The 26090-nt window shown below is 36.9% G+C and overlaps 1 pseudogene; it reads left to right on the forward strand.

The window, feature by feature from the left end:
* Positions 1–22407: 22407 nt before the first annotated feature.
* LOC132287494 (small nucleolar RNA R71) lies at positions 22408–22506 on the forward strand (annotated as a pseudogene).
* The last annotated feature ends 3584 nt before the right edge of the window (positions 22507–26090 follow it).

Genomic DNA, 26090 nt, shown 5'->3' on the forward strand with positions numbered 1-26090 from the left:
CATAACCGATTCCTTATCACCTTTAACTCATAATACTTCTGACCTCATCAAAACGATAACCTAACTACAGCTTCGTGATCCAAATCACCAAGCAAACCTCAACGATGCTAACTCAAGACCAAAACTCGAGCTATAAATCCATGACTCTGAAACGTAATCTTTACTAGTACATTATACTCTCTATTATCTAGGTACCCAAAAAAAAAAAATAACTTAACCATCCAAGATATGTTAATCCTTATCACATAACATGCATCAAACAAGTACGTAGAGAAATGAAGATCAAGAGAAGGGATCATACTTGTACATGAAAGAATAACGTGATCGTCAAATGAATCATATCAATAATAAATGCCAACAAAATCTCACATACCGATTTAAGCGTATTCAAAATACCAAGCTAATATAAATCATGCATACGACATTGGTATGAATGTTAATGTCTATACTACAATTATAGTAATGATTATCAAGTTACAACTCCAAACCTCTAATTATGCCTTTATTATTTAAAAATCAAAACGTGGTCTCAGTCAAACAGTTTAGTAAACACTTAGCACGCTTGACCACACATCATATACCTCACAAATTTAGGTACATAATCATATATTACATCTTTGCTCCATCTATAAGGGTACGCTAAATAAATAGCTCATGACATGAAATGACATATTCAAATAACTAACAAGGAATCACATAGTGCATACTTTTCATATAACCATTAACTTGCGACCTACACAATTTGTAAATAGGCCATATACATATACATGTATATAGATATACATACGTAGTGTGCTTTAATTCATAACAAATACCTCATAGTTTTGGCAGAAAATTTTACAAGTATTTACATTAAACACGCTTTTTACTTACAACATTATTTATAATTTCCACAAGTAACACATAGGCAATTAAGGCATGCTTCACCACTTAAAAGGTAAACAGTTTGTCATATAACCATTATTTTACATATAATAATTCAACATTTATACACCTAAATTTCATACATTATGTTTCCATTTTAAGCATGTTTCGTCATACAACTCATACCTTACGATTTAAACAGGTGACAAGCACTCACATTTAATGTTCTCGGATGTGTGTTTTTATTTATCAATAAAAAAAATACCACTTGCAGTAGAATGAATCATTGTAGGATAGGGCTATGTTGAAGGTGTCAAATCTTAAGTACTGTGGTGGTTTATCGATTCTTTAATTAATTGCTATTTTAATTTAAAAAGAGGATTTGATTTGTTGTGGTGCAATAACATGAACAGAAAATGAATTAAGTAAATGGATTGAGATCAGAGAGAGAGAATCTTAGGTATTGACTTCACCACAATCTTTGTATTATGGTAAACTATTTAACCTTGTAATTTCACAATTTATATATCATATGAATTAAACTGTGATGTTTTCGATTTTTGGCATTTTTCATTTTTTTCGAAATTTTGTTGATGCAAGGGCATTTTCGTCTTTTTACGTTCTGCGTACCGGACACCATAGGGTGCACCGGGTGTGTCGGATAGTCATGGGGAGCATTTCATTGAGTTCGGTATTCTTCAAAATGCAAGGGTGACCATTTTTGCATTTTTCCATTTTTCGGACCGAATAGTCCCTTGTGGGACCCGCTACCGGTATTGTTGCATACGGGGTTTTTGGTTGGGTCCATTTGCATTTTATGCATTTTAATTTATGTGATTATGTAGCATTTGTGTGGTGTTGTGTTATATGTATATTTGTGGTGTAGAATTTAAGCAAAAGAAAAAGAGAAAATAAAATGGAAGTGGCGGGACCCACCACTAACCATTTAGTGGTCTAGAGACCACTCTTGCTCTCTTTTTCTCTCTCCCCGTTGGTTTCCTCTCTTCCTCATTTTCTTCTTCTTTTTCTTTCTATTTTGCAACAAGCTTTGATCTAAGACTCCATCTTCAATACTTGGAATTTTTGAGTACCGTTTGCGGTAAAACGGAGAGCACGGCGAGCTCTACGCGTGTGTACCGGCAATTCCAGCCTTGAGTCTCCCTAAGGATTTCGAAATTCTTTACCCATTTTAAGGGTTTTGTGCAAACTTGAGGTAGGGATTTCTAATCTATGAGTTTCTTGCTCCCTAGTTATTCAATCTTTGTTAATTGATGCTTAACATGCTTAATTGTGTTGATTACCTCTAAAATGATTTGGTTTAGTATATGGAATTCATGATTATGTGTAAATATGGGTTTGTATGAAATTCATGCTTAAATGTTGATTTTGTATGCTTATGTGTTGCTAACTTGTTGAAGCTTACTATGTGGAAAGTATGTTTACATGATAATTTTTCATGCTTGTGGTGTTAGAAATTGTTAAATGGAAACATGTTGATTTGTATAGTATATAAATCTTCCATTTATCATGGCATTGAGAAAGTACGTATTGTTCATGCATGTCATTGGGCATGAAAATAGGGAAAAATGTTTGAAAATGAAAAGGGGAATTTTGGGAAACAAGTTTTGATAAAAAGAGTTTTGAGAAAACCGAGTCGCCGCAGAGTCACCAAAGGGCTGATTGGTTAATGTAACCTAGAGGGAACTAGGGAGATTGCCCTAGCGTGGATGAGCTATCTGGGCCCATAATGACGCTGTGGAGGTACCAATGGTCAGGGACAGTAGCCAATCCTTCTCTCGGGGCTGAGGGGGTACTAAAGGGGGTTACATAAACAGTTTGAAAAGTGACAGATGGATGGTTTTTAAAATGGGGAGCGACATTGACACGCATTGCATTCCATTGCACTATATAGTTAATGTTGAGCTTGGATATGATGTTGTACTTTCCCGGCTTAGTATAACCCTGATTTCTATTGTCCTCTTCTTTGTTTGGATTCACGGGGACACAAGAGGTGTGTCTTAGGTGCCACCTACTGAGCATATTGCTCACCCTATTATATATAACATTTTTCAGGTCATGGAAAGGAATTGGCGGATGACAATCCTCCTCAAGCTTGAAAGCTGGTAGAAGAGCATTTTGTTACTTTTGTATTAGGCCATTCTTTGTATACTCATTGTTTTGGAAATGTAATCAATGTTAACATTTATGGCCATATAACTTAAGAATGAAGCATATCTTTTATTTGATGTAAATTGTCTATGACGTAAAGTCTATGTTTTAAACATATGTAAATGATTTCAATGATGTTTTACGTGATCATGTGTTAGTATTCTAGTCCTTAATTGTTAAGTAACTCATATCCAGTGATTTAATCCGAGTTGGAATCATTGTTAAGTCTCCATTTCAGTTCTCCTTTCGTTTTCAAAGTGCAGTATCTCAGTTCCAGCTTCAAGGCTCGAAGAAGCCATTCCGGTCGATCGAAATGGTGCATCGGTCGATCGAACCTAAAGTTGGCTCTAAGGATCTTCTGTTTCGGTCGACCGCAATGGGGTTCGGTCGATCGAACCATTTTCAACTCTCGGGATCTCATCTTTCGGTCGACCGAAGGGCTATTTCGGTCGACCGGTTCAGGAAGGACTGCTTCAGCTGACCAAAGCTCCACTTCGGTAGACCAAAGTGTACCTGTTGGAGTTGTTTTGCTCTTCCTTCCTTATCATCCTACTCTTGACTCTTGGGTTATGTTCTGAGCCTTGAGAGAACTTAGTTTGATCCTGTGTATGATGTTTTGACGTTGGAAATGATGAGATTGACCTAGGTGACCTCAGGTCCAGGCAAGGACCCGGCTAACGGTTCGGACCTCCGGGTTCGGGTCGTTACATAAACTCAATAACATTCATCTAATTCGGTTTTAAAAAAATATGTTTGATGAATTTCAACAAACTATAACCTATCTTCTATTAGCACGAACTATCCACCTACCTACTTTTAACTAATTCTGTAGTATAATCTGTCTTTCCTAAGCACAGCCTATGAAAAATATTCATTCATGAAAAACATTGGAACACCATTGCATGATCTCTATTATTAATGTCGAGAAGCCCTTATGCCGTCATCTCATCCATAAATAATGGGTTGAGAATAATTTAAGAACAATTATATCTAAGACAGTGTAATAATTATTCAAAAACTATTATTTCATTAAAACACCTATTGATGTGACTCAATTGCTCATAATCATACAATCAAAATATATAAATTATTAAATTCCAACAGTTAGAACAATCAAACCATAATACTCAGATCGGGTTATATCAATGCCCTATGAGAAAATTAGTTACTCATGACGACGCAAGATATCATTTGTGTTGTTGTGGTCTTCACCATCACGAACTGCCAAAATTCCTTTTGGATCTTCTTCTTCAAATCCTAAAAGTCGTCACTAAAGATCTAGAATTATTTACAAGAGAAAAAGAGATAGATAGATGATTACATAGATAGTCTTAATTTGTCTTCTCCTCTTTTTTTATAGTGGAGAACATGTCCTAATCCCCTTTGGATTTGTTTTACAGCTTTTGAGAACAATTGGGCCCATAAGGAAATAAAGAGGGATGATTTTAGGTAATTCCCGCTTGTATGTTTAATCTCCAGGATACTTGGGCTCGAGCATAACCTGTCAGTACATTGTTTTGAAGTTGTAACACAATTTTGACATCTTTATAGTGCGAATCTCGAAATTGCTATTTGAGACAAAAACATCGGGCTTTGAGTCTTCTTTCCATAGCCGCTAAGTTTGCTCAATTTTAAGTTTCGAATCAAAAGTTATGCCCAAAATACTGAAGCAGATTTAGAATTTTCATCAGTGCTCGAGCCCTAAAGAGTTGGGCTCGAGCTCTGGGAGTAAAATTTGTCCGAAACATCTTTTTATTCAACACTTAGCCATTTTGGGACTTCTTCTTGAGGGTGCTCGATCACCTTGGCTTGGTGCTAGAGCCCTAGATCTTCGGCTTGAGCTTTTTGGTTGTGGGCTCGAGCTCTTTGGAAAGGTGCTTCGATCGATCGTAAATTCAATACTTAGAAGAAAAAAAATCAATCGTGAATATTTATGATCGATCGATAAAAGGCCAAATTTTAGGCTGTTAGATTTTTTTTCTAAGTATTAAATTTACGATCCCATACTTCGAATTTTTTTCACTTCGATCAATTTATTATGGTTTGGTCCCTTTACCTCCTCCATTTTGACAATTAATACATCCATACATCTTAAAATCTATCCCAAAGTACCCATAGGATATAGATACATAATCAAAATAATTTACAAGTATTTAACAACACGAAAAGACATATCCCAACCATCCTATCTCATTTAATAATGACTAGAGTTGATAATTACAAGCCCAAAAGAATAAACATACATCGCATTTTAAACGATAACAAAATGATACAAGTTTGACTGATATTTTATAAGACTAATACATTAGTTACAAAAGATACAAAAGAAATGATCATTCAACTTCAACTACACATGTGGAGGAACATCATCGAGTAGCTCCTTGACGTGACCTGAAAAATGATAAAGGACGAGGTGAGCACTAAGTTTCAATAAGAGATGCTTAAGGCATTTACTTTAAACTCCCTTGATTCAACAATCAAAGAAGATGATTAGAGGATAACCGAGATCATGCTTAGGGATCTTAAACAATCACAACAACATATTTAGCAACAATGGCATCCATTTAACAAATCAATGATATCCCAACTTCGGTCCTAAATTGCATAACTCACACCAAAAATCGCTAATTGACTTTACCGAGGCGAGATTGCTTGACTATCCTTGGTTTCAAATCTGACAACCATTTGAGGCCTAGTCAATGCAATATTACACGTCCATATCCGGCACGCGCTCCCTCTAGGTCAAATTAGCATCGGAATCGCGATATCCGGTTCCTTTCTAAAATTATTTCACAAAATTCTTAAAAATTTGATTTACTTGACAATTCGACCCAAGTCTTACTATTATGCCCATGCTATGAATGCATTCTTCCTCAACATTGAATTGTATGCCACAACAACCATTGTAATCTTTTATCATTATGTGATCATGTAATGAGAACATTTCATGGATATCACATTTGATCATTCATAGCATGCTTAAAACTTTCATTTATTCAAATAATCACGCTTTGCACTCTTACAACACATCATAACAATTTAAACATATTCAATGAAGCATGATTTACTAATAACAAATATCTTGTACAATTTAGTACATAGCTACGCAAATATCATACTTAGGCATGGATCTATCATCAAATTAACACACAACTAACAATTTCACTTCACATCCTTTAATTCTTATCATGCTTAGTGTATAAATCAAAACAAGAACTCATTAAGAGGCAAAACATAAGGCATTAAAGAACCCTACCTCAAACCAAACAAGCCCTTAGCTAGGTTAAAATTCAAAATCCTCCGAGTGGTTACAAGATTGGTCTAAAATGGAAGCCCTTGATGAGTAGAGCAAGTTTGTCTTCTTGCTCTAAGCTTGAATCCCACCTTAACGAGGTCAAATATTGAGTTGGAGTATGTATATATATATGTATATTTGTAGTTATGGAGATAAAAGGAGAAAAAACTAGAGAGAGAAAGAGGAGACCAAAAATGAGGAAGAAAATGAAAGGTTGGCAAGTCTTCTAAATGGTCATATGGCCTTCCATTTGCCACGTGTCAAGTTGTGGTTCATTCCACCTTAACCAAAGTTACCTAAATGTCCCTCTTTACTATTCAACTTCCCCACTTTACCCTATATATATCTTCCACACACACACACACACACATAACATACCACATGTAATAATAAATATAAACGAAAAACTGGGAAGAATTCCCGTGCCCAAAAATCAGTCCCGACTACGAAAAATTTTAAAATTCATCCTATAAATTCTAACATGCTTAAAATAAATGAAATGTATTTCCAAAACTACCGAGCTCATGAAAATGTCCTGAACGACCCTCGGGACCTACGTTGCACGCAAAATGAGACACAAAAAATAAATAAAAGAAAATTCCGAAATATCCGAAAAAAATTCGAGACATTACACATGCTTTAGAGAAACTGTAACACCCCTAATTTTAAAAGGATATTCCTGAAATTTAATTTATTATTTAGTTGCAGTTTATTTAATTATTTGCTTAATTGTTTTATTTTGTTTGCTTATTTAATTGGAATTGTTTGTTTAAGTGGTTACTTGTGTTCAGTGTAGTTAATTATTTAATTATTTTTTTATTTAATTAAATTTAGTTAATTGTTTAATTGAAATTATTTAATGGAATTTAAAATTAATGGAATTTAGTTTTTTTTTTTCTGACTTAAATGTAACTGTATTTGCTGTTTCACACACATATAGTTTTTCATTAGGTTAAAAATTCACATGGGTGGCCAACCTTAATTATAGCACAGGATGGTCTTTGGGCCGAGTTGGGCTCTGTTTCTAATATTACAAGGATTAGGGTTTTAGGTTAAAGCTTATAAATACACCATGATATTATACGTCTAGGGTTTATGATCATAGCACAGAGTTAATAGATGTAAACCGAAGTTCTGTAAACAAACAAACAGAGGGTTAAGAACAGAGTATTGGAAGGTTTACCAAGGGGAAAATTTAGGAGGACAACGGTGCAAGGCTAAAGGTAAGTTCTAACCTCATCTCTTTCCCTTTTACTCGTGTTCTTTGCATGCCTAAGTAGTTCTAGGAAGTCATTAAACGGAATTAAATTGACTTTTCATGTTTAAAATTTATTACATCAGTATGTGCTAAAACGAGTTGTGTATTGCTTGTCTTGTGTTCAACTGTGTATCTTTCCTTGTTTAATTGCTGTTAATCAATGCCTAAAGGAGTTAGATGAGTCTTTTCTGATTAAGTCTGAACATAATTAAAAGTGTTAGAGGCTGTAACAGAGAGGAACGGAAACAGTGGAGATCACCGGAGATGAAACAAGTAATCAGGAAGAGAGGGGAAAAAAGAGACGGCTCCATGGAATCATGGAGCCGGCTCCATCAGCTTTCCAATTTTTTGGTTTTCTACATGTGTCTGGGCTACTGTGGTTGGATTTTAAGAATTCCAGATTTATTTAGGGGTTGTTCAGTAGTGATTAAGCTCATATTAACATCTCAGAAGTTATGGTAACACAGAATAAATCCTAGGAAACAAATGTAGAACACAATATGAGACTCTTCAGGAAGTTGCTGTATTGGTTGGGATGTGAATGATTCAAGTTACTCATATTTAATTAGCAATTGATTTAGGGGATTTAAGGTTTAAATCATGTCACAGTGTTATGAAAAAATAAGCATGTCAAGTATGATAACTCTCTGTTATGTATAATGGGACTTTAGTTGCAAAGGTTACAATACTGTATCTTGTCAACTTTCTAGATATCGTGGAATGGTTTTTTAATGAGCATATTAATTTTGATATTTTATTATTATGCTCGTAGAGGATCACAGGATAGATAATATTTACTCTCTTATTGTAAAATTGTTGGAGAACCCTATATCTGTAGGACTAAACCAGCATGTCATATACACATTTTTATTATACTTGTAATGAATTTTGGTTATATGTGTTGTGGACTAGTTGGTAATTACTTTCATTATTAATGTTATCAACTGCGGAATGGTATGGAATAGTTGGTATTTACTTTCATTATTAATGTTATCAACTGCCGGATGGTATAGAATAGTTGGTATTTACTTTCATTATTAATGTTATCAACTACGGAATGGTATGGAATAGTTGGTATTTACTTATACAATTATATTGTCAACTGTTGGTTGTCGGATAACATGCACCGGTATGGGACGGTGGCATGCCTAGGTTGGGATTAGTTTCAAAATACTAAATCCTACCTACACGGAATAAGGGAATGGATTCCAAAATAAATCCTACTTATACTTAGGTCAAAGAAGCTGAACAAGCTGAATGACTAACCGGATTTCTTGTTATCTATGTTAAGTTAAAGAAGCTGCATAAGCTGAATGACTAACTGGATTTCTTATGGATGAATAGGATAGGATTTTAAATATATGTTATGGTATTGCGATCTGAACTTGAGTTTCAGAGTCGTCGGTTAGGGAGCGTATATGCAATAGGATGCGTAGCTGGATATGAGAGGTTGAGGTATACCCTGTTAGGTCTAGGTACTCATGCCCACCTTTGGGTGCGTTTTCGCATGTGGCCTTCTGTTCAAGTTGAGACCCCCTCTGTAGTCCAGTGAGAGTCCTTAGTGTGGTTATACTTATGTACGGACTATTGGCTATTGTTGAATTGCTTAGGATGTATATGCGTATCGAGTTTCTGCTTGGATTGTAGTAGGTTAGAACTTGTTCAATTCGGTTATATTTTTTTTTATTAGGTGTCAACTCAATTATAAATTCAATAAAATAGAAAGAAGACCAACATATTAACTTGTGAAGCGCGAAACCTGGTTCAAACCATGACGATTTCGTATTTAATTAAGTATAGAAAAATTAAGTTTGAAGAAAGATGAAATTATAAATAATATTGAATATTTGCACTCACTTGCGTGTGACACACCTTGCTCTGACGTCTCAACTTGCTCCTCCTTCATAATTAGATGGACACCCAATTTCTTGACCTCAATATTTTCTTTTGAGTAGTAGGAGACTGAAGCCTGAATGTAAAAGGCATCATTAGGAATATTGGGAAGGCTAATGGGTCTTCGTCTGAGCAAATCTTTAATTGGTCGATGGACTTTTTTATCAACGTCGTAATATTGGGTTTTGTGAATGAAAATGACGTGATCTGGTTACACAATACCTCTTGTATAAATGCGGGTCTTATCAAACTGGATCCCCGGATCACCAATGGCATGGAGCTTAAAGTATATATCTGGGTAATAAGTGGTTTCACTGCATCCTTCCAAAACAAGACAAAAGACAATTCCTTTGACGTTATTGTAAGAAGTTGGATGATCTACCCAGAAATACCGATTTGAAAATCCTTTAGCCTCACCCTTATGGTTAAACCATTGCGGAATCTCACTTCCAGGAACAATTAGTATACCCATTTCCTGTTCCATTCCAAGCATATATAAAGATCGTCAACCTGATTTTTCATATATATATATATATATATATAAAGAGGGAGAGAGAGAGGAGGGATGAACCTGAAGATAACTTTTTGATAATAGATTTGGCATGTTGTAGCAGTATGTGAAGTTGAATTGCCGATGGTCTGGACTGCCTACACTTGGTGGAAACCAACACTGTTCCAATGATTTGCAGCCAGTTACATCAACACGTCTTATTGACGACAGAAGTGACGTCAACTTTCGGAGGCTTATGCAATCTCTCAAGTACAGATTTGTGAGGTATGTGAGTTGTTTGAAGCTTGGTGGTATGCTTGCGAAATTGTTTTCACTTAGATTTAATCTTTCAAACAAGGATAGGTGGCCAAAACTGGATAAGGATTCTTCAGACAAATTGCATCTTTGGAGATATAAACTTTCCAACAAGAGTAGGTGGCCAAAACTGGATAAAGATTATTCAGACAAATTGTTTTCACTTCTATATTTCAGGTACTCGTCAGTATCAGACTTAGACCTGATCGTGCTGAGCAGAGACTACTACTCACTCTTCCAACGACGTAAGATTCTCTCCACAACTTATTTTTGGATGTTTCTTTCAGTTGTTTATTTCAGTTTAGATAATTATTAGGGGTCCACTAGAGATGAATTCCTGAGTTGTAATCATGGAGGTTTTGGAAGTTCGATTTTATTAAGTTTTTATCAGTTGAGAATTTTATATTAGTATTCTTTTCGGCTTTTAATATTTAGTCTTATCTCATTTTGTCATCTGTGTTCGTTTTTAAAATATTGATTGTCTGATATCCCTCGGGTTTTGGGCCAGGGCCTGATCAACCCATGTCTCGGATCTGAGGGGTATCACAGAAACCCAATCCATGAAACATGGGCTGGGCCAAGCAATAATGAATAAATAACCAAACATTAAGTATGATTAGGCAAAGACCATTACACACAAAAACATTGCTAGTCTAGACTATTCATGTCATAGTCGTACCTCCGGTGTAATCCAGAGTTAGGGCCCTAATTGATCAATCTGGTGGTTTCGACGGAGGATGAATAAATGATAGCGGAAGACTCCAATCTTACATGAGGCGATGAGCAAAAAGTGAGTCCTTTACATTTCAATTAAGCAATTTTTGTCTTATAAGATCGGAGATTTGCCTCAAAATCCCCATTTGTGAGCACTTCTGATTCTTGAAGATCCTATTGTTGCATTCTGGTGTGTCGCCGCACCACAAGCTTAGAGAGTGTACATCAAAGCGAGGGCCAAGTTTTACATTTATAAAAGCCACTACTACCTTCACTAAAAATATAGTTAGGGTGAGTAAGGATCGTCCCAAGGGATTGGGGTCAAATTTGGTTGTGGAATCACTATTAGGGTTAGTAGGTCGAGTGATTAAACAAATGGTTGGTTGGTTGATTACACTAGAGAGCAAATTAAACTAAATAATTGAATGCAATAAAGAGTAAGTAAGAGAGAGAGATCTTGGGGTTTAGAGGTCACCACCAAGCAATGTTTTTCTACACCCTTAACTAGTGACTAATGAGGGAAATGTGTGTTGCAATATTGATGTATGTGCGTGTTTGGTTGATTCAATTAGTAAGGGTGACCAATTAAGCATACATTGTCTAATCAACATGTGAAAAGCACAATATATCTAGCAATTAAGTATATATTGCCTAAATAGCATGTGAAAAACACAACATATCTAGCAAGTCATTAATCCTTTCATTAAGCTCACAAGTCAAATACACCACAAGGTTAAAGACATATGCTACTTGCATTCAAAAGAATGGAACATCAAACAACAAGCATAGATTGTCCTCCCATCTAACAACTATGCTACCACTACACTATAATTAAGCTAATGACATGAAATTAAACTTTTTAAGCTAAGGAAGAGGCACAATCCATCAAGAAATAAGCATAAACCATCTAGAAAATTACAAGAGCATTCATTTAAGCACTATATTTTGACAATCTCTAGTTTTATAGCATTAATATACATAGACATGCATCAATAACACAAGAAATAGAGACAAATACATGAACATCTATTTTAGCATACATAGACATATGGATAGAATGAAATGATCAATTGGAAGTATTAAACCACATAAATCATTGAATAAACAAGATCTATATATAAAAATGCCAAAACATGTATTACAACACTAATCCCTCAATAATACACAAAATCAAGATGTAAAAGCCATGCTTGGTGCTAACTCTAGCCCCAAGAGGATGTCTAGCCAATCATGGTATTGCTTCTCCAACCCTCAAGGGCTAACTCCATGATAGAGATTTGCTCATTGGTAGATGAAGAGTCTCTAATGGTGTCTCTAACCTCCTCCTCCTCTAAGCTTGTTCTCCAAGAGTTCTTCCAAGGTATGAGATGATATGATATGATATGCTATCTTGTATTGTGCTCTAAAAAGTAATCATTATCTTTATATAGGTAGGTCAAATGACACCCAAAATGAGCTGGGGTCGTGCACAAAATATTCCCCAATGATTGGATAAATGACAACTTTTTATGAGCTGGAATTTTAACTTTTTCGCACTGGAGGAAGTTCGATCGATCGAACCTTGGACTTGGATCGATCGAACATGGCTAAGATCTATCGAACTAAAGTTGGATCGATCCTCAATGGTGGCGCGTTTTGGATAAAGACAAATCTGAGATATTTTGAAGATATTTTTTGGAAAAAGGACAAAAGTGGTTGGTAGGGTGGTACAACTAGATAAGAACAATCATTTGGATAAGGATAAGGCAGTTCGATAGATCGAAGAATGATGTTGGATCGATCGAACTTTTAAAATATATAAAAATGTCATCATGGCTCTGATCCATCTTGAAGTGCTGAGATCGATCATGTTGGATTGATCGAACTTTGATCTGAGATCGATCGAAGATGTTGATTTCCACTTTTTTCTTCCTTTTGCTTCCACTTGGCTCATTTCTTTGATTTATCCCAGAATTGCTTCATTCCTGCTCTCATTTGGCTAAGTTAGCTTATTTTCGGGATAAGTGCCTGAAAATGGAAATAATACGAAATCAATCTAAAACGATAAAGTAAGATAGATAAATGTACTAAAATGCCTAAGCTTAAGGGGTTTAAATATACACTTTTCAGCGCTCATCACACCCCCAAACTTAAATATTGTTAGTCCCTAGCAATGAACTAGAAAGTAAATGAATGAAATGAACAACTAACTAACTATGAACTAGAAAGTAATAAATGGATAACGCCACTTTCGTAATGAACACGATTGCACTTAGCATATGCAACAAGCCTTTTAAATAGGTTACCCCTAGTGGACGAGTAAAGTCTCGTGAGGGTTTCCAGAAATGATACCCATAAACATTAAGCTCATTCTCACAAAAGAGACGCCAATATTGCAAACAAGCATTGGGAGAAAACTACATCAAGTATGCAATTTTTCAAACATTTCTAAGCAATCTCCCAAAATTTCAATATCAAACAAGCAAATATGGTCCTCCACACATCAAGAAAATGATAATGCAAATCAAAACAACTCTAGAATCCTTTTGAGTGGACCGGCATCAAATATGTTGCTATCTAAGCCAACTAAAGAATTAATTACATCCTTACCCTCAAACTAATACACAAATCTAGTACCGATCATTAAGACAAAAAGTGGACCTTTTATTAAAGCTTTATTGTTCTAGGTGCGCTTACTCTTTTTACTTGATTTTTTATTTATTTTTTTATTTTTATTTTTTATTTTTATTTTTTAGGATTAAAGATGGAAACATAGTGCAATGTGTTGATATCTTAAGCTTTCTAGTGATTCATGAGGTCGAGCGTTAGGTCAATGACTCCCAAACTAGACAGCTTTAGGGCATTAGGTATTCAAACACCCGTACGGACTTACAAGTTCAAATCAACTAGGCTACAAATCAAGACAACCTCCATCTAATCATTTCTCACTTCTCACCTTTTGGGAGAAGTCCTCACTTTTTTCTTTTTTCTTTTTTTTTTTTTTTGTAAGCAAGTTCAATTATTAACCCAGAGTTTGGGCCCTCCACCTTTCAGCACGAGAAGTTTAGTGCTTGATGAGGCTAGAATCCCGGTTACTTAGTGAAAAGGGGTTGTTATACACCTTTATCAAGAATGAAAGCTTTCAATGCACTACTAGTCCAATTGGGATATAACCAATTCAATAATCAATAAAGCATGTACCCCACAAATGAATGCTAGTGTGCGCCTGTTCTAGTGTAGAATACTAGAGTGAATCTCAAAACAATCACAAAATCAAGATGACATGGACCACAAGTGCAAGCAAGATATCAATGTTTCGAAAAATTTACTCCTAAATGGCATCCACAAGGCATATAAGGAGTATTGGACTCTCAAGTCAAACAATTTTTTAAGTTTAAGCAATATAGTCCTCAAAAGATCAAAATCATAATTAGATATTGACCAATCATTGGAAAATCTCTCAAATACACAAGTCATGCTCAAAATTTTGAATTTAAAAGCAAACACTGTAACATACACCGTTACGCCCAAACTTAAACAGCACAATGTCCTCAATGTGCAAAGAGAACAAAAGGAAAAAGTATACCGGTGCAATTAAGGCAAAGAATGATTGGGACTGAAGTATCCGAAGTAGGTGGCATAGCCCCCCCAAACTTGGGATTAACTGTGGTCATGAAATTTGGCACTCGGATAAACTCATCAGATAACAAAAAGGGATAATCAGTGCACAGTGGACATACAAGTGTAAATGAAATAAAGCAGTGAAAGGGGTATAGGGGTTGGCCGGTCTGCCGCACTACCGTCAAGCTTAAGAGAGTGTGTGCATTTTAAGGCGAGGGCCAAGAGTTTTACATTTATAAAAGCCACTACTACATTTCACTATAAATATAGCTAGGGCGAGTAGGGATCGTCCCAAGGGATTGTGAGGATCGAACAAGGTTGTGGAATCGCTATTAGGGCTAGTAGGTTGAGTGATCAAATAGTTGGTTGGTTGGTTGATTAAAGAGCAACTAAATTAAACTAAGTGATAACAAAAGAATGCAATTAAGAGCAAATAAGAGAGAGAAGAGTCTTGGGGTTTAGAGATCACCACCAAGCAATACATTTCCATACCATTGATAAGTGATTAATGAGGGCAAATGGTGCATTGCAATATTGGTATGTGTGTGTGTTTGGTTGATTCAACAAGCAAGGATGACTAGTTAAGTATGTATTGTCTAAACATCATGTGAAAGGTGCAATATACCTAAGCAATGAAGCATATATTGTTTAAACAACATGTGAAAGGCACAATAGATCAAAACAAGTCATTAATCCTTTTATTAAGCTCACAATCCAAATACAACACAAGGTTAGAGAAATATGCTTCTTACATTCAAAAGCTTGGATCATCAAACAACAAGCATGGATTGTCCTCCCATTTAACACTACACTATAACTACACTACATCTACACTACTAGTATGAAAATAAACTAGGGAAGAGGCACAATCCATCAAAGAATAAGTATGAACCATCAAGAAAATTACAAGAGCATTCCATTAAGCACTATGTTTTGACAATCTCTAAATCTATAGCATCAATACACATAGACATGCATCAATAATACTAAATCTAGAAACAAGCACATGAACATCTATTCTAGCATACATAGACATATAGATAGAATGAAATGATCAATTGAAATCATTTAACCACATAAATTATTGAACAATCAAGATCTATATATATCAAAGTGTCAAAACATCAATTACAACACTAATCCCTCAATAATACATAAGATTAAGACATAGAAAGCATGCTTAGGGCTAACTCTAGCCCCAAGAGGATGTCTAGCCACTCATGGTGATGTTGCTCCAACCCTCAAGGGCTAACTTCATGGAAGAAATCTGCTTCTTGTTGATGAAGAACTCCAATGGTGTCTCTAGCCTCCTCCTCCCCTAAGCTTGCTCTCCAAGAGATGATAAGAAATTGATATTTGGCTCATTTGTAACAAGCAATCCTTATCCTTATATAGGTAGGTCAAATGACACCCAAAATGAGCTGGGGTCGTGCACACAATATTCCCTAATGATTGGATAAAAAATAACTTTCAATGAGATGGAAATTTAACTGTTTCGCACTGGAGGAAGTTCGATCGATCGAACCTTGGACTTAGATTGATCGAACTGGCTGAGATCCATCGAACTTAGGCTCAAATCGATCCAACTGGTTGAGCTTTTTGGGAAAAGACAAATCCGAGATATTTTGGAAGATATTTTTGGGAAAATGAAAAAAAGTGGTTAGTGGGTGGTACAGCTGTAGATAGGATCAGTCATTTGAATAAGGAAAAAAGTGTTCGATCGATCGAAGGGTGGTGTTGGATCAATCAAACTTTGGACTTTTTACTTTGGGTCAAGGCTTGGATCTATCTTGAAGTGCTGAGATCAATCATTGTTCGATCAATCGAACCTTGAAGTTGGATCGATCGAACTTTGCTGCTTCCCACCTTTGGCTTCATTTGCTTCTTTCTTTCTCCACTTTGCTCCTTTTTTTGTTTAATCCCAGAATTGCTTCAATTAAGCTCTTATTTGGCTGAGTTAGCTTATTTTTGAGATAAGTGCCTGAAAGTAGAAATAATACGAAATTAATCTAAAACGGTAAAGTAAGATAAATAAAGGTACTAGAATGCCTAAGCTTAAGGGGTTTAAATACGCACTTTTCAGCGCTCATCAAGGGTGGTCCTAAAAATTGTGTAGCATTATCTCTCACTATAGTCACTGTGATGTACCTGATGGAGTCAAACATACAGAGATAAGAATATAACAGATGACATCCATAACAAAAACATATATAAAGAAAATAAAGTATAGAGTACATCAAAAGATCAAAGCCGATAGACCGGCTGCAAATAATATACAGTGATAAAAAATGAAGTATAGAGCACAGAGGTGGAGTATAAAAAGATAGAAGAACTGGAAATCTCAGGTGGAGGAGGCAGGTCAAGCAGGGCGAGCTCCGCGGATATCGCGAGATAAGTCTCGGAGTGCAGTCATGATATCCGTGCGGAATGTAGCAAAATCAGCTCGGTGGGCTACAACATCGGCTTGAATGGCAGCAGTATCAGCTCTGATAACAACCACTGCATCCTCAAGAGCCTGAAGACGCTCTCCAAAGCCGGGGGTCTGACTAGGAGCCTCAGGTATGGATGAATCAGAAGAAAGATCCTGAGTCTGCTCCTCCTCGTGTATTGGCGACCCGGCTGGAGAGTACTGCTCTGCGTCATCTACAGGTCGCTCCAAATTAATGTCTATATGCTCGGCAGCTGGACTTACTAGTACATCGTCCGCTGCGGGATCTACTGCTGCTGCCTGAGTTGCTACATCTGCCTCCTCAGCCTCGAGCTCCTCTGCAGCCACTACTGCGTGGTCCTGTAGTCTAGTGATGATGGCATTGTAGCTCTTGTCCCAATTCTTCTTCAAGAAATGACAGGAACCTCTCTCAGGGTTTTCCCAATGATGAAAATGGTAGCGCTGGTCAATAAGTATCTGGGTGATGAGGTGGCCGAATGGAAGAGACTTAGCCCTTCCGGGTTTCTCCTTACTGGTATACTCATCGAATAGCTTCCTCATCACGCTCCAGATGAGTGCGGGGATAGATACCCAGTGGCCTATATAAAATGCGTAGAGGGCTGTCAGATAGTATCTTCACCGCTGAATCTTGTGCCCGGCCATATATATATTCCGAAAAAGAACGGAATCGAAGAACCATAGGTCATCTGGAAGAAATGTGCGGGTGGCAAAAGTCTCGCCATCGGCATAGTGACTTGTCAAGAAAACTACCATGTCGGTATAAGAAGGCCTGTATAGCCTCGGATATAGCTCATGTAGCTTCGGAGGGCATCTGTGTGGACAATGGCATGAACGGGCTAGCGAGTCCACAGTAATCGTGATCTGACGGCCATCTATAGTAGTGACCAGCTCTACTGTGGTACACGGGGACGGTTGGAGGTTCTGGAAGAACATCCGTACCAGCCGCGGGTAGACTGGCACAGTAACTGAGGCAAGAATAGCTGCAAGGCCCCTCTGAATAATGTCATGGTAAGCTGATCGGGTCAGCACCGATCTGCAGAAGAATTCTGCGTCGAATACCGACTCATGGTCCATTGCCATATGCGCATATCTAGGCACAGGCCTATCACGCTCTCGAGCTGGCTGAGCTGGCTTGCGTGGTGGAGATGGTAATAGTGAATGCTCAGCTCCAGCATGTGATGGAGATGGTGATGGTGTAAATGCAGGTTGAGCCGCAGAAGTGGATGGAATATGATCATCCTTAGCCTCATGAGCAGGTGACTGAGGTGGAGTAGACTGTACTGGCTCCTCCTGTGCATGAAAGGGCTCTGTTGGCTCCTCTATCCTTGATCGGATATGTCTCTGAGGCCCGTGTTGCCTCTTGGCAACAGTCTTGCGCTTAGTCATAACCTGAAAAATAATTTAAAAACTTGCAAGGGGAGTCAGTACCAGAATTAAGAATTAAAAGGACAAAATAAAAACATGCATGTCAAATAAGATAGACAAAATATATAGATGACATGAATCTATGCAAGTGACAGGGTATGAAACATGTTAAACAGTGTGAGTGTGAAATGCATCCAATGTGGAATATCACAAGCATTGGGCATATATGAAATAGCATGAACATAATGCATGATGAATGAAGTGTGTGTATGAGATTGGTGAAGTTCGATCGATCACAAAAAGGTTTGAGATCGATCTCAAAACTTCGATCGATCTAAGATATGAGTTCAATCGATCTCTCAAGATCGATCTGAGATTGAAGTTCGATCGATCGAACTGTGCGAAGGTGAAAACTCAAAGGTCACAGATCTGTGACTTTGGAAGCACGGAGGCCACACGAACAAGGTCGTGGGCCCATCAACACAACAATTCAATCAATTCTAGCCACTTTACAAAGCCCATACTCCCAAAATTTATTCCGAACTCAAAATATATAAACATATATATAAACATGTTTCAAGCTCATCAATGGTGGATTTCATCATCAATATAACATGGATTCAACATTTAAAGCATATATTGAACAAGTGAAGGCTTGAAATTATAAGACGTGGCTCGGATCTTACCTCAAATCGTGAGAGAAGATGAGAAGAAGATGGTGATACAAATCCAAGAGGAGAGAGAGAAAATCAAAGTTTGGATCTCGTCGGAGATTCGCCGGAGAAACTGATGAAGATGGATGAGTGCAGTGGTGATGAAGGATGAGGGACAAGGGTTTGGAGGGTTGGATTGATCTAATGGATCGATCTTGAGACCCTTCAGGTCTATTTTTAAAAACATTTCCAGATTAGTTCGATCGATCGAACTGAGACTTCAGATCGATCGAACTTTGATGATCTCTCCTCAAAGTATTTTTGGGATTTTTTTTGAAATTTTAGAAAAATTAAAACTAAAATTAAAAATTAAAATTGAAAATTAGAAAATATTTTTGGAGTTTTTGAAAAATAAAAATAAAATAAAAATATTTTTAGATTTTTGAAAATTAAAAAGTCAAATAAAGTCAAACAAGGGTCAAAATAGAGAAGTGAAGAACTGAGATCGATCTGAACAAAATGTTCGATCGATCAGACAGAAAGCAAAAATATGCAGGTTTTTGGTTCAAAAATTTGGCTAAGTGTTGGAACTTGCAGATCGATCGAACTTTGAAATTGGATCGATCGAAGAACTTTAGATCGATTTTGAAATGTTTTCGATCGATGAGACAGAGAGCTGAAATATGCAGGTTGATGCAGGCTCAAAATTTTCTAAGTGTTGGATCTTAAGATCGATCGAACTTTGAAGTTGGATCGATCTAAGGTCTTCTGATCGATCTGAGAATTAGTTCGAACGATGGGACAGAGAGGTGATTTGGATGCAGGTGGATGCAGGTGGAAAATTTTTCTAAGTGTTGGATGCAGGTGGAAGTTCGATTGAGCGAACTCTCATTTGAGATCGATTGAACTTATGCAAAATGCTCAATCATAACACAAAATTTCATGCAATCCTAATCACAGTTCCTATTAATGTATATGAACCAAAAACAAGTATCTAGACTTCGCAAGAAATGAAATTTAAGATAGAAATGAGGGAGGAATAGGGTTTTGACACCTTACTAAATGTTTTTGCTAGTCTTTAACGTCTCTAGCAAGACATTAGGCTCTTTTAGCCCGGATCAAAGATCTTGTAATGCATCCCCTCCTTGTTGGGGTGATAGATGCTTTGAACTCCACCCAACAAATAATTCTTTGAGGAACTTGTTGGATTAAGCTCAAGAGAAACTTTTGATCCTTTGTCAATGCAATCACAACCTTTGAGCTTCTATGCCCTTTCAAAGTAAGAATTTGAAACAACACTTTGAGAGTGCAAGGTTGAAGATGATCCTTTTGAAGTTTTGGTCTTACACAAAAGCTCACTTCCTTGACATGGAAGATCATAACATTTGTCTACAACATTAAGCTCTCCTTCATATTTGTCAAATGAATTGGGTGTGGGATTAAAGCTATTCAACTTCACCTTCATGTGCCCAAATGAGATCTTCATTATCCCTGTCCTACAATTGATGTTGGCATTAGCAGTTGCCAAAAAAGGACGGCCAAGGATAACGGAAATTTGGCTCTTAGGATTGGGGACCAGTTTCGTGTCAATGACAACGAAATCAACGGGGAAGAAGAATTTGTCAATCTTAATAAATACATCCTCAATTATACCCCTAGGCTTCTTAATGGATCGGTCGGCAAGTTGTAAAACTACCGACGTCGGTTTCAATTCACCTAGGCCCAATTTGACATAAATCGAGTATAGAACAAGGTTAACACTTGCGCCTAAGTCAAGAAGCACCCGATTAATGATATGATCACCAATAATGCATGAAATGGTAGGTGAACCAGGGTCCTTAAACTTTGGTAAAGTGTTATGTTGCACAATTGAGCTTACTTGCTCGGTCAAAACCACTTTTCTTGGTGCTTGGCTCTTGTTCTTCCGATTTTGGGTGCACAAGCCTTTCAAGAATTTGGCATAAGCCGAAATTTGCTTGATTACATCTAAAAGTGGAAGATTGACTTTCACTTGCCTAAACATTTTCATGATTTCATTGGTTTTTGCCTTTTGCTTGTTTTTTAAAATGGATCCTTTTAAGGCATCCGGAAATGGAACTTTTGGTTCAAACACTTTTTCAGCATTTTTCTTTGAAGTCTTTTCAACACAAGAAGTTTTTAAATCATTTTGTTTCAAATCATTTTTCAACAAAACCTTTTCAAATTCATTTTTTTGCAAATCTTTCTTCAAATCATTTTCAAAATCATTTTTCAAATCACATTTTGAAGTTTTCTCATTCACAAGATCATGTATATGTAATGAAAGAGGAATGGGATATGAAACGGGACGGGTGACAACTTGAGGTTGCACCAGTTCACTCTCTTCATTGAACATTTCAACTTGATTGTCCACAATCCTACCACTCCGCAAGGTAGTCACCGCATTAACATGTTCAATGGTGTGGCCTTCCGATGAGGAATGGGTTTCCACAACACATTGTTGCTTAGGTGGGGCATTAATAGGCATCTTTCCCTTCTCTCTTGCATTAAGAGTGCTTGTTATTTGCCCTACTTGGGTTTCTAGCTTCGCAATGGATTGAGAGTGGGAATGAAGCAATTGTGTGTTAGCCTCAAGAGTGCCCAAAGTATTCAAAACTTTTTCTTCAAAGGCGGGACTTCTAGTATTTCCTTGGGAATAAGATTGGTTGGAAAAATGATAATTAGCATATTGATTCCCTTGTGATTGATAAAGTCTATAAACTTGGGATCCTTGGTTTTGAAGTGGAGATGGAATGTACTTCCCTTGAAAACCGCCTTGGGAAGGGTTTGAGCCCTCTCCTTGGTTTTTCCAAGAGAAATTAGGATGATTTCTCCAACTTGGATTATAATGAGTACCATAAGGATTGTTCCCTTGGTTCACAAAAACTGCATTGACTTGTTCATTAGGTTCATTTTGCACTTGTCTGTCAGGACAATGAGAAGTAGAATGAAGAACACTAGAACAAGTCATACATGTTTCATTTGATGCACGATGAGAATGGTTAAGGAAGAAAGATACTTGGTTCGCCGAGTTTTGGTTAATCAAAAATTGATCAAACCTTTGAGATAAAGACTTCATTTCGGCGGCTATTTCATTTGAGTGGTCGACTTGATGTAAGCTAACACTCTTCCTACCTTGTGAATTTCTACCATTCTTGGATGACAATGTTCTATGCAAAGAATTTTCATTCATACTCTCATAAAAGACGCCACACGTCATCCTCATGCCTATCAATGTATGAACCACCCATGGAAGCATCAACCATGCCTTTGTAATTGTCCGATAAGTTCTCAAAGAAATATTGAACTAATTGCCATTTGGGCATGTCATGATGTGGACACTTCCTAAGCAATTCATTAAAGCGTTCCTATGCCTCATGAAACGTTTCTCCATCTCCATGTGAAAATTCTCGAATTGAGGTTCTCGTGGCATTGGTCTTAGAAACTGGATAGTACTTTTTCAAGAACTCTTGTTGCATTTCTGCCCAAGAAGTGATTGAAAAAGGCCCAAGATTGTTAAACCAATACTTAGCCTTGTCTTTTAAGGTGAATGGAAAAAGTTTGAGTCTTAAGACCTCTTCCGGCATATCCGTATCTTTTACGGTGGAACATACTTCTAGAAACTCATCCAAATGCTTGTAAGGTTCTTCACTTGGAAATCCATGATAGTTAGGAAGCATTTGAATGGGTTATGGCTTAATTTCATAGTGATGTGTTCTAAATGGTGGCAACTGAATACATGTGAGTGCATTGTATTCATTAGGCACATAGTGATCTCTTAAAGCAAGTGGAGGATTAGCAATTTGAGGTGCAACGTGGGCACCTTGATTTTGATTTCCTTGAATGATGGGAGGTTGTGGAGCATACATTGGCCTAGGCATTCCAAATGGAACTTGGCCTTGTTATTGTTGTGGTTGGTGAATGAATGGCCTAGGCATGCCTAATGGTGGTTGAATGTTCTCATGATGCACATTTGGATGAAGGATACCTTGTCGGTTTATGTGACCAAGGTCCTCTACATTCTCTTCACTATGGCCTTTCGTTGATGTAATGGATCGAGTAGAACTAGAACTTCCTCTTCCCCTAGGATTTCTAACTACGGAATCAACATGCAAATCAAGAGGGACAAGAGTTGGTCTTAGTGATCTACGACCATGCATGCATAATGTGAAAACACATAAACACAATGAATGAACAAACACTTCAACTTCACAACAATTTCAATGAATCTTCCTCCACAAACACTTAACCCATACTCCTATGCTTTAAGAACAATGATGCAAATAACAATTAAAAATGCCTCCACGTGGGCTCACGATTTATCTAAGAAATTAAAAACAAGCCTCTACTCGGGCCGACAATTTAACTAAGGGATTGAGTAAGAAAAAGCTCACAAAGGTCCTATAGCACTTCAACTCTAAATTTATAGCTTAGCTTAGCAGTTTTTTAGAAAAAAATTAGCATTTTTCCTTTCTTACTTAGCTCCTTTGCTTGGATGCTCCTTTGCTTGCCTCCTAGCTCAATGTTCTCTGTCAAAGATGAACAAACACAATAAGTAACAAAAAGAAAAATAAAAACAAAGTACAGACACGATCAAAAGAGTACTAATTCCTAATTGATTCCACAAATACGACGTTGCCTAATCCCCGGCAACGGCGCCAAAAACTATGGTGTGTCGCCGCACCACAAGCTTAGAGAGTGTACATCAAGGCGAGGGCCAAGTTTTACATTTATAAAAGCCACTACTACCTTTACTAAAAATATAGTTAGGGTGAGTAGGGATCGTCCCAGGGGATTGGAATCGAATTTGGTTGTGGAATCACTATTAGGGTTAGTAGGTCGAGTGATCAAACAATGGTTGGTTGGTTGATTACACTAGAAAACAAATTAAACTAAATAATTGAATGCAATAAAGAGTAACTAAGAGAGAGAGAGATCTTGGGGTTTAGAGGTCACCACCAAGCAATGCTTTTCTACACCCTTAACTAGTGACTAATGAGGGAAATGTGTGTTACAATATTGATGTGTGTGTGTGTTTGGTTGATTCAATTAGTAAGGGTGACCAATTAAGTATACATTGTCTAATCAACATGTGAAAAGCACAATATATCTAGCAATTAAGTATATATTGTCTAAATAGTATGTGAAAAGCACAACATATCTAGCAAGTCATTAATCCTTTCATTAAGCTCACAAGCCAAATACACCACAAGGTTAAAGACATATGCTACTTGCATTCAAAAGTATAGATTGTCCTCCCATCTAACAACTATGCTACCACTACACTACAATTAAGCTAATGACATGAAATTAAACTAATTAAGCTAAGGAAGAGGCACAATCAATCAAGAAATGAGCATAAACCATCTAGAAAATTACAAGAGCATTCCTTTAAGCACTATGTTTTGACAATTTCTAGATCTATAGCATTAATACGCATAGACATGCATCAATAACACAAGAAATAGAGACAAATACATGAACATCTATTATAGCATACATAGACATATGGATAGAATGAAATGATCAATTGGAAGTATTAAACCACATAAATCATTGAATAAACAAGATTTATATATAAAAATGCCAAAACATGTATTACAACATTAATCCCTCAATAATATACAAAATCAAGATGTAGAAAGCATGTTTGGGGCTAACTCTAGCCCCAAAAGGATGTCTAGCCACTCATGGTATTGCTTTTCCAACCCTCAAGGGCTAACTCCATGGTAGAGATTTGTTCCTTGGTTGATGAAGAGTCTCCAATGGTGTCTCTAGCCTCCTCCTCCTCTAAGCTTGCTCTCCAAGAGTTCTTCCAAGGTATAAGATGATATGATATGATATGATATCTTGTATTGTGCTCTAAAAAGTAATCCTTATCCTTATATAGGTAGGTCAAATGACACTCAAAATGATTGGATAAATGACAACTTTTTGTGAGCTGGAATTTTAACTTTTTCGCACTGGAGGAAGTTCAATCGATCGAACCTTGGACTTGGATCGATCGAATATGGCTGAGATCTATCGAACTGAAGTTGGATCGATCCTCAATGGTGGCGCATTTTGGATAAAGACAAATCTGAGATATTTTGAAGATATTTTGGGAAAAGGACAAAAGTGGTTAGTAGGGTGGTACAACTAGATAAGAACAATCATTTGGATAAGGACAACGCAATTCGATCGATCGGAGAATGATGTTGGATCGATCAAACTTTTGAGATCTTTAAAAATGTCATCATGGCTCTGATCCATCTTGAAGTGCTGAGATCGATCATATTGGATCGATCGAACTTTGATCTGAGATCGGTCGAAGATGTTGATTTCTACCTTTTTCTTCCTTTTACTTCCACTTGGCTCCTTTCTTTGATTCATCCCAGAATTGCTTCATTTCTGCTCTCATTTGGCTGAGTTAGCTTATTTTCGGGATAAGTTCCTAAAAATGGAAATAATACGAAATCAATCTAAAACGGTAAAGTAAGATAGATAAAGGTACTTGAATGCCTAAGCTTAAGGGGTTTGAATATGCACTTTTCAGCGCTCATCACATTCCATCCAAATTATATTGAAGGTGGTGGAGAGAACTAATTTATTGATAGAGTGCTATAATTAATGAACGGGTTAACCAGTGATGTGTAGCCCAAACCACCGGAGTGTTCAATGTTAATGGTGAGACACGAAACTTGCATATGTTCTGAAGAGAGATCCATATAGGTCATGTGAATGGGCAGGCGAAAAAGAGATAATCATGTGTTTTATCCACCATGTTGCAAAGATGGCAAACATTCGAACTAGGGACTGCCCACATGCATCTACGGTCAAGAGTTGAAAGTCTATTTTGCACAGCAAGCTATAGTAAGCATCTACAACGCGGGATTGAGAAGGGGCTTCATACCAAGTGATGCCAAGCCTTTGGATGATGGTGAACATCAAGCCAGTTAATTGTGTAGCATTGCTAAAATGATCCCAATGGTGAATGAATCCATATAGAAGATTCTGTATCACTGCTC

The sequence above is a fragment of the Cornus florida genome, unplaced genomic scaffold (genome assembly GCF_030987335.1).
Source record: "Cornus florida cultivar Cherokee Brave unplaced genomic scaffold, ASM3098733v1 CherokeeBrave_3.0.0_Hap2_Chr11, whole genome shotgun sequence".
Taxonomy (NCBI): Eukaryota; Viridiplantae; Streptophyta; class Magnoliopsida; order Cornales; family Cornaceae; genus Cornus; species Cornus florida.